The following is a 13,431-nucleotide window of genomic DNA, read 5'->3' on the forward strand; positions in this document are numbered from 1 at the left end:
GGTGGTTTTTAGTGGAGGTTTTCGGTGGCTGGGGGTGTGGGAATTCGAAGATTGCAGTGGCGATGGTGGTTGCGGGGGTTGCTCGGCGCAAATTTGATGTTGTTGGAGCTGTTGAGCGGAGCTGGGGTGGTTTTTGGGGAGAGGGAAGGAAGGGTTTCGCCGGTTTTGGTGGGCAAGGGTACCGGCGACTGGGTTGGGTTGTCGGAGGTGGGGGCACAGGTGGTGGAATTGGGCTGTTTAGGGTTTTTTTTTATTTTTTTTTATTTTTTTATTTTTCTGTTTATAGTTTAATTATTTTTTTTACATTTTTCTTTATTTTTTTTTAATTTTCTTTACATTTTTTTTAATTTTCTTTATTTTTCTCAACCAATTACATATTGACACGTGTGCAAAAAAAAAAAATCACAAAGGTTTACCTGCTTTACCGGTTGCAAGTCATTTGGGTGCAACGAAAATTAATACCCCCCAAAGTTGGGTGCAATAGATAATAAACGAAAGTTGGGATTATTTTCAGCGGACGAGGCAAAGATAATCCATAAACCAATATTCCAATTTTGCTAAGATGGTTCTAAAAGGCAAGTTTTAAACCCATGTCAAATGTCTAAGGTTGGTTTTATTCAAAATGTTTGAGTAAAATGCCAACACATCTTCATTTTGAAAAGTGTTTCAAGGGATATAATGAGATGGGAGGTACAAACCCTCTAAAAGACAAGTATAAAAGTCCAATAAAATCTCTTATCTTCAATATGATTGAATATAAGAAAGTGATTCTCTACGATCAAAAGTTGATCAAATGACATTATTCTTCATCCATTTCATATAGAGTTAAATAGTTGCTTAAACTCTAATATGAATAATGATTGAATAGACTTAGCAAAATCATGAAAATGTGCTTAAAGTAGTTAAGCAAAGCATCATTTTGAACCTAAGAGAAGTGTTCTAAGTGGCGCAAATGGGAAAGGTTTAGAAATATATGAGGATTGCATTAAGAAGTTATAGGCCAAGAAATGCAAACAAGTTGCTACTTCTCAAATCTAGAACTACTTACATGCTAAAAGTTGTTATGAACAACAAATGTTTCAAATTAAATGGACCAATTCCAATTGATTAGAAACTACCTCATATAGTTGGAAGGTAAAAGAATGGAAATGTTCCAATTTAAGAAGTATATTATAGAAATTGATTTAGCATATTGCTACTTCTTGGACATACGATGTCTTGTTTAGTTCACTCATTAAATAATGTGGTTGAACTAAAGGAAGAAGTTATGGCTAAGGGAGAATTAAATCTACAAGTTTAGAAGCAAATGTTGCTACTTCACATGTAGAATCTACAAGTCTGGAAGAAAAAGTTGCAACTTTACAAGTAGAACTTATATTTCACCTTACCTAGTAATTGACTAGAATTAAATAAATGTTATTTATTCTTGCCATTATTGAAATACTAATCAATGTTAGTAATGACTAAGCATTGAAGATTCAAAAACATGGAATAAATGTTATTCTATGCATCATTGAATCAAAATGTGTTTTGAATAGCTAAATAGGTTTAAAGTTCTATATGATAGAAATAGTTAAACCATTTCTATATATAAATTGTCTCTAATATATCAATTAATTCAAGTGAAAAATGAACATTGCATGCGGAAGATCCAAAGGGATGGACTTTCAATATCATTAGATTATGAATCCATTGATATATGTAATTATCATTCTAATTTGACATTTTGACAAAGTCACCATTTAGAGAAATGATGATGCGAACTCGAGGTCGAATACATATCGATGTAAGAAAACCAAAGGTTCAAAGGCTAGAGACGGACAATGAAACTTCATTTGTGATATGATCACTTGTGCTTAGTTGAAGCATAACTGTGAAAGTTTTGAAAAGTTCAAAACGTCCAGTACGTATGAAGTTCATAATCAACTTGACAAGATAATAAATGCACTACAATATGATTGTAATGATGAAATTTTGAGTCAAGACATTTACTTGGCAACACATTAAAAATATTGCGATATGATCGTAATAATGAGAATTAAGCCAAGACCTTGATGAACATCCAAGAGTTGTGAAATCGTTTTAAGACAAACTCCGAAAGAAAACCTTGTGAAGTGTTTATGAAGGGAGCTATCAATCTATATGAGATATATTTTAATAATGGACGAAAATTACCTATCTTCCAACCATTGTTCAAGGGATATACTTCTAGGATAAGCTACAAAACTAAACAAACTATATATGTCAAATCAAATGTAGTAAAGACTCCATATATGATATGGATAAGAAGAGTTATAAAGTCTTTCTACAAAGAAAGGAATAAAATTTGTATTAAATCGTTTAATGCACGATCAATTCCTATATAGAGCACGGGGTACTACTACACAAATCATACTTAGCACAAAATGTTTGTTGCTCAAGCAGGTGCCCTTATGGAAATTGTTCCAAAAGGTCAAGTGGGAGTAGTATAAATCTCGAAAGAGTTCGAGAAAAGCAACAAACAAATGTGGTTCAAACCATGATTGGTTCACCCTATGCTAAATATGCCTCCTCAAAAGGCAAGTGGGAGTATAAGAATCTCGAAAAGTTTGAGAGCCTTGAAAGAGTTCAAGAAAAGTGATTTCGAAAATCTTGAAGAAATTTGAGAAGTACTCGAATCAAAGCAACAATATGAGCATGATTCACCTCATGTTACAAATGACAACGCGTGGTCTCATTAAGTGTAATGGGAATAATAACCATGTGTCGAAGGTAGTACATTCCAAGTGCACATCCTCTGTTGTCGTTTCTCATTGAAACTAAACAAAGTTGTTGTATAAGTTTCAATTGTTGCATAAAACCCACAATGATGACTAGCATATGTAAAACTTAGCCAAAGAAATATGATTTCATATTGACTAAGAGTTCTAAAATATTTATTTTGGAACATGATGATTATGTAAGTAATAAAGATGATTTGACAAGGGATGACTCCAAGTGGTTTAAAAACCAGGAAATCTGAAATAGATTCTTAGTCTGTAAGCAAGTGTATGACACTTGAATAATTTACCTATTTGGGTGAGACCCATTATAAGCAAAACAAACAAGAAAGAAAAATGTTTTCTAACTAAAACAAAGACTTGTTAAAGATATTAGTCATGTTGCAAAGATCTATCAAAGATATTTTGTGATTTCTACCTTATGAGATATGGTAAATGGATTTCAAAGCGTTTTCTTGAAATGGTTCATGAAAGAAGATTCGTATATGATACAATCAAAAGTTTTGAAAATCCAATAATCCTAAGGATGCATAAAAGATCCATTAATGGATTGAAGTAAGCATCATGGAGTTAATGTTCTTAATTTTATGAGTTAATCAAATCGTTTTATGTTCTCGTAAAATGAAGAAAAGGTCTTGTGTATACAAGAGGTTTAGTGGGAGCTATACAGTCTTCTTGATCTAGTATAAAGAGCCATTATTCATTGCTTGAAGAGTCAAGTGGTGGGTAATGCATTTTGTATGAAAACCTGGAAGAAGAAGATGAGTACAGTTGGGATTCAAGATCTATAGAGATAGGTTTTGAAGTATGTTTGAGCTTGGTTAAGAAACTTATATTGATAAGATTCTTATGAGGTTCAACATTATATTGAAAGGAGTTTCAATCCCATCTGACATGACACATTGATTAAAGATTCAATGCTTTGAAAAAGGTTGATGAAATTAATGTTTTGAATGATGCTCCTTATGCAGTTTGTGAAGGATGCATCATTCATATCATGGACTATACTCGTCTATTTGATTCACGTGTTTTAAAGACAAATGATGATAGATTTCAAATCGAAATCCAATGTAACGTTGGAATACAAATTAGAAATTTCTAAGTTCCTTGTGAAAGGGGCGAAAGAAAATTCTTAGTGTATGGAGATTAAGATTATTATAAAATTTAGAAGTTGCAAAATTCGTGTTTATGAGAATGTCTCGTGAACTCTACTTAATAAACCCTTTTCATGATCAAGGTATGAGAGTCATACTAAGGATTCTTGGATTGAAGCAAGTTATGTAATTTAAGTTGTATATGTTTTGAGAAAGCATATTACATAAGTAATACATCAACTTGCAGAATTATGTTTATCAATTGAAACAAAGTTTCAATCTTATTTAATTATGGTTTTATGATATTAAATAAAATGTCCAAAATAATTATGGATTGATGAGCTCATCAGGTTGATTTGTTAATGACCTGGTGAATGAAACCCCACAGGTGAACAAAATCCATATATTATTCCAGTTCCTAGTCTAGAGTCATTAAAGTGGACATAAATGATCTCTTTAAATGGACTAGCATGTAAGATTGATTGGATATTGTTGTTTCTTGGGCTATAGGAGCATAGTGAAGCTCGGTCAATCACATGGATATGCATGAATGATGCATGATCGAACTATATACCTACTTTGAAGCTCAAGTATAGAGCTTCCGGATATATTAGTGGATTCCTTTGACATGAGTGGAACATTGATTTCATTCAATGATTGATGTAACTGTGTACATTCAAACGTCTTCCCGTAACTGGAGATTATAAAGGGTGTTTCCTAGTTACTTCATGATTTGAGTGGGAGCCTTGGTTGCCACAAAATTGGATTGAGTCTACCTATTTAAATTAGGAATGTGTCTTGGCCCCTTGAAGAGAGAGAATTCAGAAAATGCATGGCCATGCTCAAATGGATTACATAGTAATCATTTGTTTTGTAATTCTAACTTAGTTTTCAAGAAAAGATTTGTAGATTAATATGATCACGACATGAGATGCAATCATATTATCAAATCGACACACATTGACTTAAGGAATTTGAATATTGCGAACTTGTCTCAGACAAGTGGGAGATTGAAAGAGTTATGTCTTCGATAAGTGCAATTACTAAATATATCAAGGATCATTATTATGGAGATAATAAGTTCGTTCTTTTGGGTCGTCATTATCTGTTGCTAGACTATGATCAATGATCTTTGGGCTAGTCAAATAGTCCAAAGCCTGCTAGAATGGATCCTATGAGGTCACACACAAGGGTATTGGGTTAAGCAAATTAGAGACCCATTTATGGGCCTCATGAGCAAGTAACTAATCATGAATTAGATTGGGCTAGCATAGTTAGATTAGAGTTAGGTTTTGGGATTTGTCATGGACTCTTATTTAAAGATGAGATCTATGAATAAGATCCATGCCTAGGGTTGTAGGACATAACAATTGACAGAACAATTAACAGTTGATTGTGAATCAAGCAACCAGAAATCCCAAAAGCCCTCACACTCTCTCTCTAACCCACGGCTCTCTCTCTCCTCCCCTTGGACTCACGGCTGGCCACCCTAGTGGCGCGTGTGGTGGTTCGTGGTTGGTTCGTTGCTCGTTCTTCTCCGTAGAAGGTTAATTGAAGGGTTCAATTATAACTAACTAGCATTAGTGAAGGTCTTAATCCGTGCCCGTGGACCAAGTAGAGGAATCACGTTTGAGGTTCTTTATCTCCCTTGTTCTTGTTCGATCACATGTGGAATCACGCTACAAAGGTATTAATTCTAATTCTTTATGTGTTGTGCATAATCTTGGGATTAGGTGCTATATGAATATGATTCATGTTTTCCGCATTCGTACCTATAAACTCCTACATTAATCACATCCCCTTTGTTTACTAATCTTTGCTTAAGAAATTTTGCTTTGGAGATTGTGCAAGCCACTTTGTTGCACATTTTATGAAATGGAGGTAGTATTTAAGGTTGCATTTAGGGCATATATCGTGCATATATATTTGCATATTTTTCTCAATTTGTAGAGGAATTTTTTCTTCCTTGTATAGGTTTGAAGGTATAGGAAATCATGCAATGGAGAAAAGAGGAGTATTTGAGGAACCTAATTAGAAAGAGGAGGAGAAAAGCCGAAATGGAACTAGATGACATATCATCTAGCTGAGCTATTGCCTTTGATTTTAAGCAAGTTTTGGAGAATCAAAATCCTAATGAAATTTCGCAATACATGTACATATAAATACTTAATTTTCAAAGAATTTAATGCTAAATAATACACACACACACACACACATATATATATATATAGGTTTCCCTTCATCCTTATCATCGCATATACAAATTTATTCTATTCTCAATTAATCATCCTATTATCTTAAATGAAAAATTTCATCTGCTTAACTCATCGACTCATAAAATACGAGTCACATCGATGAATATACCACTCTCAATTCATTGGTTTATAACCTTACACTATTATATTTCCTTTGTCGCTTTAATTTGCGCCATTTTCTTTTTGAAAGTTGTGTCTTAATGATTGCTACGTACATGAAACACCAATTGTACCACTTTACTCTGACATAGATGATTTTAGTTCCATCAATTTTTCTTATATCATTTTCATTTAACCTAAACTTACAAAGTAATAAAGGAAAATTATAACTAACTTTAAGATATTACTCCCACTTTTTTTTTTTTATTATTTTTTTATTTTTTAAAAAAGCTAGAGTTGGATTTGCACATTTGCAGATACATAACTTAAACCATCAAATCTTTAAGTAGAGATTAGTCAAATTAATTTATAAAAGTGGATATTATGACATATCCAATACTATAATAGTTGATTGTAAAAGTCATTTCACCAAGGTGAAAAGAACTTACCCTAAAAATCCTAAGGGGGAAGATAATCCTGTCAAATGGTCTCCTTAAGTGCTGTGCCGCCTAATTTTTTACCTTCAAATCCTTCATTCCAATTTGAAATTGAATTTCCCGGCTGACCAAACAGCGAGCGAGATGATAACAGAGAAGCTCGTCGATGATCATCATGCTTTCGCAGCGTAATTTCTCTCTCCTCTCTCCATAATTCTTCTTCTGCGATGTCTTATTCTTTTCGATCATGTTCAATTCATGCGTTCTTACTTGAATTTCCGATTGTTTTCTTCGAATTTTTATTGTTGAATGCATTTTCATGTTTTAGGTTTTAATTTGTTGTCGACTAATTTGCTGCATAAAAGCTTTACTCGTTCGAATTTTTACTTTGAATTCGGCAGATTATCTTCATTCTTATGTTGATTGTAATAAATTTTTGCTGTTTTGCAAAATTTTTAGTGAATTCTTTGGAATTGTGTACAAATTTTCTGCTGAAAGTCAATAATCTGTTCATATTTTGTATTTGTGGATTTTAGAATACAATTGTGGATTTGTGTAATTGTATAGTTTGTAATTAGGTCACGTTTAGTGGTTGTGTACTCTTGCGATTGAAAATGATGATTGTGTACTTTTTTCAATGGTAATGTAAGGTCTATGCGTTTTTAATAATGTCGATAGCGTCTTGATTGACGTGTTTCAAATTTGGATTATGTCGACTAAATTATACTCTATGCATAAAAAAAAATGCAAGTAATTTGTTTGTCAAAACAATGAGCCACATTGACTTTGGTGATCCAATTTCATCATGAAGTAGTAGCATATGTTTTAAGCTCTATTTTGAAATTAGCACATGTGATTATATCTTATATCATTAGATTATTATATGGTAGTTCTTACCAAGTGTGAGAAAAAAATTGGCTTAACAAGGTTTGACCTCAAGAGCAAAAAATGGCTGTTAAATAAAAAAAAAAAAAAAAGGTGTAGGAAATTACAATAGCCACTCAGAATAGTGATGGAATAGCCAATTTATTGTCAAGCTTATGATAGCTAGATCGCGCCAAATCCTTTATTTTACTACGTTATGGAAAATGTAAAAACTACTTTTGATGGAGGAAAAATCTTATTGTACTGGCTTCTTGTGTCTTGTTTGTTTTCAAGTGAAAAGCCAATGACCAGGGATCAAACGAAACAATCTCTTTACAATTGTATAGGTCAAGTTAAAAGACCTTCTATACTGTTGCACAATTCTTGTTTGGGCCTAATTAGGGCATTAGGGAAATGCCATGATATAGTCGTTAAACATCGTGTGAAGGAAGGAGAACTTCACTTTAAAAAATGTTTTCCTGCATCTGATTTTAAGGAGGTAATAGGATTAGCATGTTGTTTAGTACGTCCTTCATTTTCATTTAAATGCAACACACCTTCTTAGCACGCACTTTGAGGAAGAGATTAAGTAATATAAGCGGACAAATTAATCAAAATAATTTATACACGTAGTAGCTAACCCTTCTCTAATCTTGGTGGTGATTTTTTTTTTTGATTAAGTAGCTTGTTTACGTACTCCAATCAACTCTTAAAAAAGCGCGCTAAAAAAGTGTGTTGCATTTGAAAGAAAACAAAGTATTAGCTTAGGAAGATATATGATGTAATATACTAATGTATAAGTAGTGATACTCTTGCCGTTTCATTTTCTGCAAAATGGGATATGTAGCAAACTGGTTGTCAACCTTTTCAAGTAGAATGAGGTTGATACAGACCATTAGACAAGGAAGATATTCCGATGGAGAAGTGAGCTAGTGAATGATGGTTTTTTTTGTTGGCAGGGTTTAACATAGCACCTGCTCTTCAATGTTGGTGATTCTGTATGAGCAAATTTCTTGAGAAAGGGCTTAATATTCTTGCTTATTTGATTGACTAAGTCCTTTGGCCATTAAAAAAAGAAATTATTGTTTGGGTAGTCTTTCTCTTTGCAGATTATTTTTAGCACATTCTCAAAAAAAAAAAAAAAAAAAAAAACTATTTTTAGCATTGCTTTTCCTATACTGAATCTGTGCATGCCATGTAATTCTTCCTCATTTGATAACTGTTAGTATCATGTAATGATTTTGTTGATACAGAGATTTACAAATTAAAGATCTGCTCTGTTGCTCATGATGAACACAAATGGCATGCTGCTGCTTCTTCTTCTTGTTATTTTTTTATTTTTTATTTTTTTTTAACTCACTAGGGAAACTGGACGAACTAAACTGTTTGAAATGTATGTTTTCATTTTTCCTTGGCTTTTGTTTTGTCATATGCAAATAAATATTCTCTTCTATTGTTATATATTAAAGCTTCATTTACATGTTTTATGGGATAGTGATACTAGCATCATAGGCGAAATTTAAGAGTTAAGATAGTGCCTGTGAAGTGTGAACTATACTTTATCTAAATGAAATTGTCTATTTCTCTAAGGAGCAAGTTTTAACTTTAAACATCAATTGGCTGAATCAATGTGCCTCTGCTTATTTGCTATGAAGCAGAAGTTACTGATTTGGCTTTCGGATATAAGGGAAAAATTTCTTTGCACTTGCAAGAGTAATATTGAAAGGGAAAAATTCACAACAGTTATCCCAACTATAGGTAGTTTTCTCATAATAATCCCAACTTTGACTTACTCTAGGATAATCCTAGTTAAGGGGTTCGTCTTCCCAAAATGAATTCAAGAGACCAGTTTACCTGCCAAACTAGTTATAAACTAATAATATTTTGCTGAAGCGATGCTTTATATATTTAGATCAGATGCCTATAAAGTGCTGATATATTGTTGGCTTGATATCTGATAGAATAAAAGTATGAATCCAGATAACAATGGATTTTGATCAAAGCTTGGACTTGATTTTATGAATAGTTAACTCTTTTACTTTACAACAGAAGCAATTCTGACCACAGAGCTGATTTTATGACTTGAAATATTTTCCAATTCATTACCAAAACAACATATCCATGATCAGTAAGTGATGAAGGTACTGCTAAATTGCCCATTTCAAATCCTAATCGCTTTTGACCAAAATAAGATGAAACTATACATGGAGCAAAACAGCTACTCCCATCCAAAACTGGAATTTGTGAGATAGATAGAGAGATAGGGAACACAAAGTTTGTGTTACTGTAAGGAATGAAAGTAAGAAATTGGTCCTTGCATTCCAAGGGTAGGAGACTAAGAGGGATGGAAAGCATGGCTGATTTCAGAAAAACAAAACAAAATAAACATGAGCCAATTTATAGCATGCCACGTAGCCTCAATAACTGTCTGAGTTGGTTTATTCAGGTCACTGGTTCACTTTGGGAAGAACTCTCCCTTAGTTGGGAATTTTGGATTATTATTGAATAATTCAGAGTTCGGATTGTTATGGAAAGACCTTATATAATTAAAATTCTTGTGAATTATTCTTATTGAAAGAATTTGGTTGCAATTCTATTGCATTTGACCCCAAAATAATCAGTGGTCGTCACACGGTCTCACCTATGTAAAAGATAATACCTAGCTTGGACCACTAATTAGGTAGCAGGGCGAGTAGAGCTGAATCCACAGAGAATGACTCGTAGAGCCAATATGATATCTAAAGTTCTAAACTAAATTCCAAGCAACAAATCAATAGAGTTTGCAGGGCAGACAACTGATTTTGAAAATAGGATAAATTACAATGAATTAAGAGCCTTAGGGATTTGACTTCTCACTGGGATGCAAGGGTCAAGTAACTACTATCCTTTAACTCTCCAATTAACAACCATGTGTCCATTTGTTTGCCAAAATTATTTGCTACGAGGACTTTCTTTGCAGATGCTAAGTATGATCTACATTTTTTTACAATGAAAATGAGTTTTCTACATTAAAGTTGTCATTGAACAAATCCTTATTATCCTGCCTCTGTCTTATAACATGATATCTAAATGAATCATTTATGATACTTTATTAGAGTCAAATTAAGAATTTTCGTTATGCTAGGAAGTTATTTGATTATGCTTTGACCCTTTGTCTTAATATTCCTGCCTGGTCAATTCGTGACTATTATAGATGGATAGGTAGCATCATAAAGGTGACTATGTGATTAGCTTGGGGATTATGCTTGTATTGCCGTTAGCATAATCAAATAAGTTGATAGAGGTACGTCTTTGTTTTCGGAGTTTACGGTTGTATAATGGAGTTTTGACACCAGTTGATAGCATCTTATGGACTTATTTATCTGAAAAGCACCGGATCCCATCAGTATCTGTAGCAGTTATGTACTTGTGTATAATTGAAGACAAGATCAATATTTGATGTTGAAATTTGATTTCACTAGACTATAATATTTGAGACTGGTGAGATAAGATACTTACTATTAATGAAAATTTGTCCATGTAATATGTAATACATGGAAAACCTGAAATCAGATGGGGCCTAGCAACTTCCCAGCTCCAGAAAGATCCATGATCTTTTGTTTTTAATTTTAATACCCAAGTAGCACTCTGCCAAACTTTGGGCACTATTGATTTATTTAGGCTGAACTCACCATGTTGGATTTCTTTTTTCTTTATACTCCCTGGTTTGGAGTGAGGTGGAATTTGCCTTTCCTTTATAATTCTCCACACACAACTTCATAGTGGAAGTTTTGGTCCCAGGGAGCTACATATTTTTTCTTTTAGGATAGTGGTAGATTATTGACTTACTCCTGTGTTTTGGAGCTGTCATACATTCTTATATGCACTAAGTCAGTCAGGCTCTTACAAGTGTGGCCACTTCATCAAGTTGTTTAAGGTTATTTTGGTTCTGAGTCAGATCAGAGTTTGCATACCATAACTATTCTTAATATGAAGGGCGTTTTAGTTGGCTTGAGTTTAAATCAGTGAAAGCTGTTATAGTCTTGTTTTAATAGCAACCTCCCAACATGAATTGCTGGTAGAGTTTGTGACTTCCTTACCTTTGAATGAATTGGACTAGCTGAAAATATTATCAATGGCATAAATTGCGTGAATATAGTAACAGTTGTTTCTAGATGGAGGGAGCATGTTAATTTCAATGTTTGAATTGTCAGATGTAGTGTTTGTGGACTTCTTAGAAGGGCCCTTAACGAATTTACATTTTTTTCCACTCCTTATTTTACCCCAAATACGCTTGTCTGATACTCTTCACTGACATGGATATTGACACTTGACATTTCACTATGGATCAATCATAAGCAACTTAGTTTATAATTTTGCTGCGGGACACCTGGACAAGCACCCTTATCTGACATTAGTATATGGTTTCAAGTGGCATGGGGATAACTTATGCCATTGCCAAATTCAAGTGTGTATGTATGTCTATATTTGTTTGATGTATATGGAACTTCCCTCACCTTTTCTTTTGGGTTTGATATTGGCATATACAAGATGATGGTGTCACCTAATGATAAATTCATTTCAGGACAATTACAAATTAAATGAAATACTCAGCATACATTTTAAATTCTACTTATTGTGAAATAGTTTTTGTGGTTTTTTCAATTTATTGTCTATGAAATACCCTCTTTCAATCTTTGTGAATGGGAGTTGAGGTTCTCTGTGTGTTCTAAGACCATAAATTTCCTAATTCTAGATTATAGTCGCTGATTTCTGTTCTAGTCTAGTAACTCGATTTCTGTGTGATTGTTTGGTTTGGAATAATTTTTTTTTTCTTCTCTTTTTAAGCTCTTTTAAGGCAAGTATTGATGATTACAGTTACTCCTACAGGTACACATATCAGCAGTTGAGGTCACTGGTTGTCTGGTTCCCAAATTGGAATTGGCTGCTGCAGTGCTGCTACTGACACAGGTATTTGGCCATAGTGGAGTGAAATAATCGATATTTTTGGAGGATTCAAAGGACATCATTATTTCAGTATTATTTTATTGGAAGTGAAATTAATTCTAGGCCTGAGTTCACTGCAATTTACCCATTGATTTCTATATTGAGGAAACTTTTTTTTTGGCAGTAAATTTAATCATGGAAAGCTACTCTATTATGAAACTTTTAGAAGCTTGTTCTCTAAGTTTCATTATGCTAGATCAATTGTATGTTTCTGCATGGAGTGATGGTTGAAATTGAATACGTGTGTTGGTTTTGGAGGAAACATGTATTACTTTTACAGCGATGAGCTATCTACTATAATATAATGCTGATCATTTTTAGATAGTGATGCAATACCTATCCATACCAGCTAGAACAGCTTTTTATATTTGTCTATGCTTTTTATTAGAGGTTTGAGAGCTACTTGTCACAGGTTGAGTAGCCCGCCTTCCCATTATTGATAGGAGAAAGTAACAATTAGTTACTCTATAGCTCAAAAGGCCGAAATTTTCGGGCTAGTTTATGCTCTGCCACTAAATCTAGATTAACATACAATAATTTACTTGCTACTCTATAGTAATTTAAGCAACTCTTTTTTTGGAGATACTGTGATTGTTTTATTATGCAAGTGATTAAACCTAACTGAAATTTGTTGCCGGTGTTGCAAGTCTGCCTGCAATTAATGTAGATATACTCTGTACAAATTCCGACCGGCCAACATTTGGTGGGGACCTGTTCAATGAAAGATGCAGCCGAAAGCAAAAGCTAGTGAGCTACAATCCAGGTCTGATGTCTCAGATTGAAAAGGTTCTCTTTTTTATCGTACCCTTTTTGTATGCTCTAATGGCCATTTTTAACTATCATATTTTATGTGCTGTGAAGTTTAATATATTATGTGAAAGAAACAGCATGAAACGCATGGAATGCTACTTGTAAAATTTGGATTAAATTGATTGAG

At 33.4% G+C, this 13,431-nt stretch overlaps 1 long non-coding RNA gene across 1 annotated transcript; it reads left to right on the forward strand.

The window, feature by feature from the left end:
- Positions 1 to 6,722: 6,722 nt before the first annotated feature.
- LOC145563504 (uncharacterized) lies at positions 6,723 to 13,431 on the forward strand. Its single transcript, XR_014094548.1, has 3 exons — positions 6,723 to 6,832; positions 12,378 to 12,458; positions 13,142 to 13,431. It is a non-coding gene; the product is annotated as an uncharacterized LOC145563504 (long non-coding RNA).

This window comes from Chenopodium album, chromosome 10 (assembly GCF_948465745.1).
Source record: "Chenopodium album chromosome 10, dcCheAlbu1.1, whole genome shotgun sequence".
NCBI lineage: Eukaryota > Viridiplantae > Streptophyta > Magnoliopsida > Caryophyllales > Amaranthaceae > Chenopodium > Chenopodium album.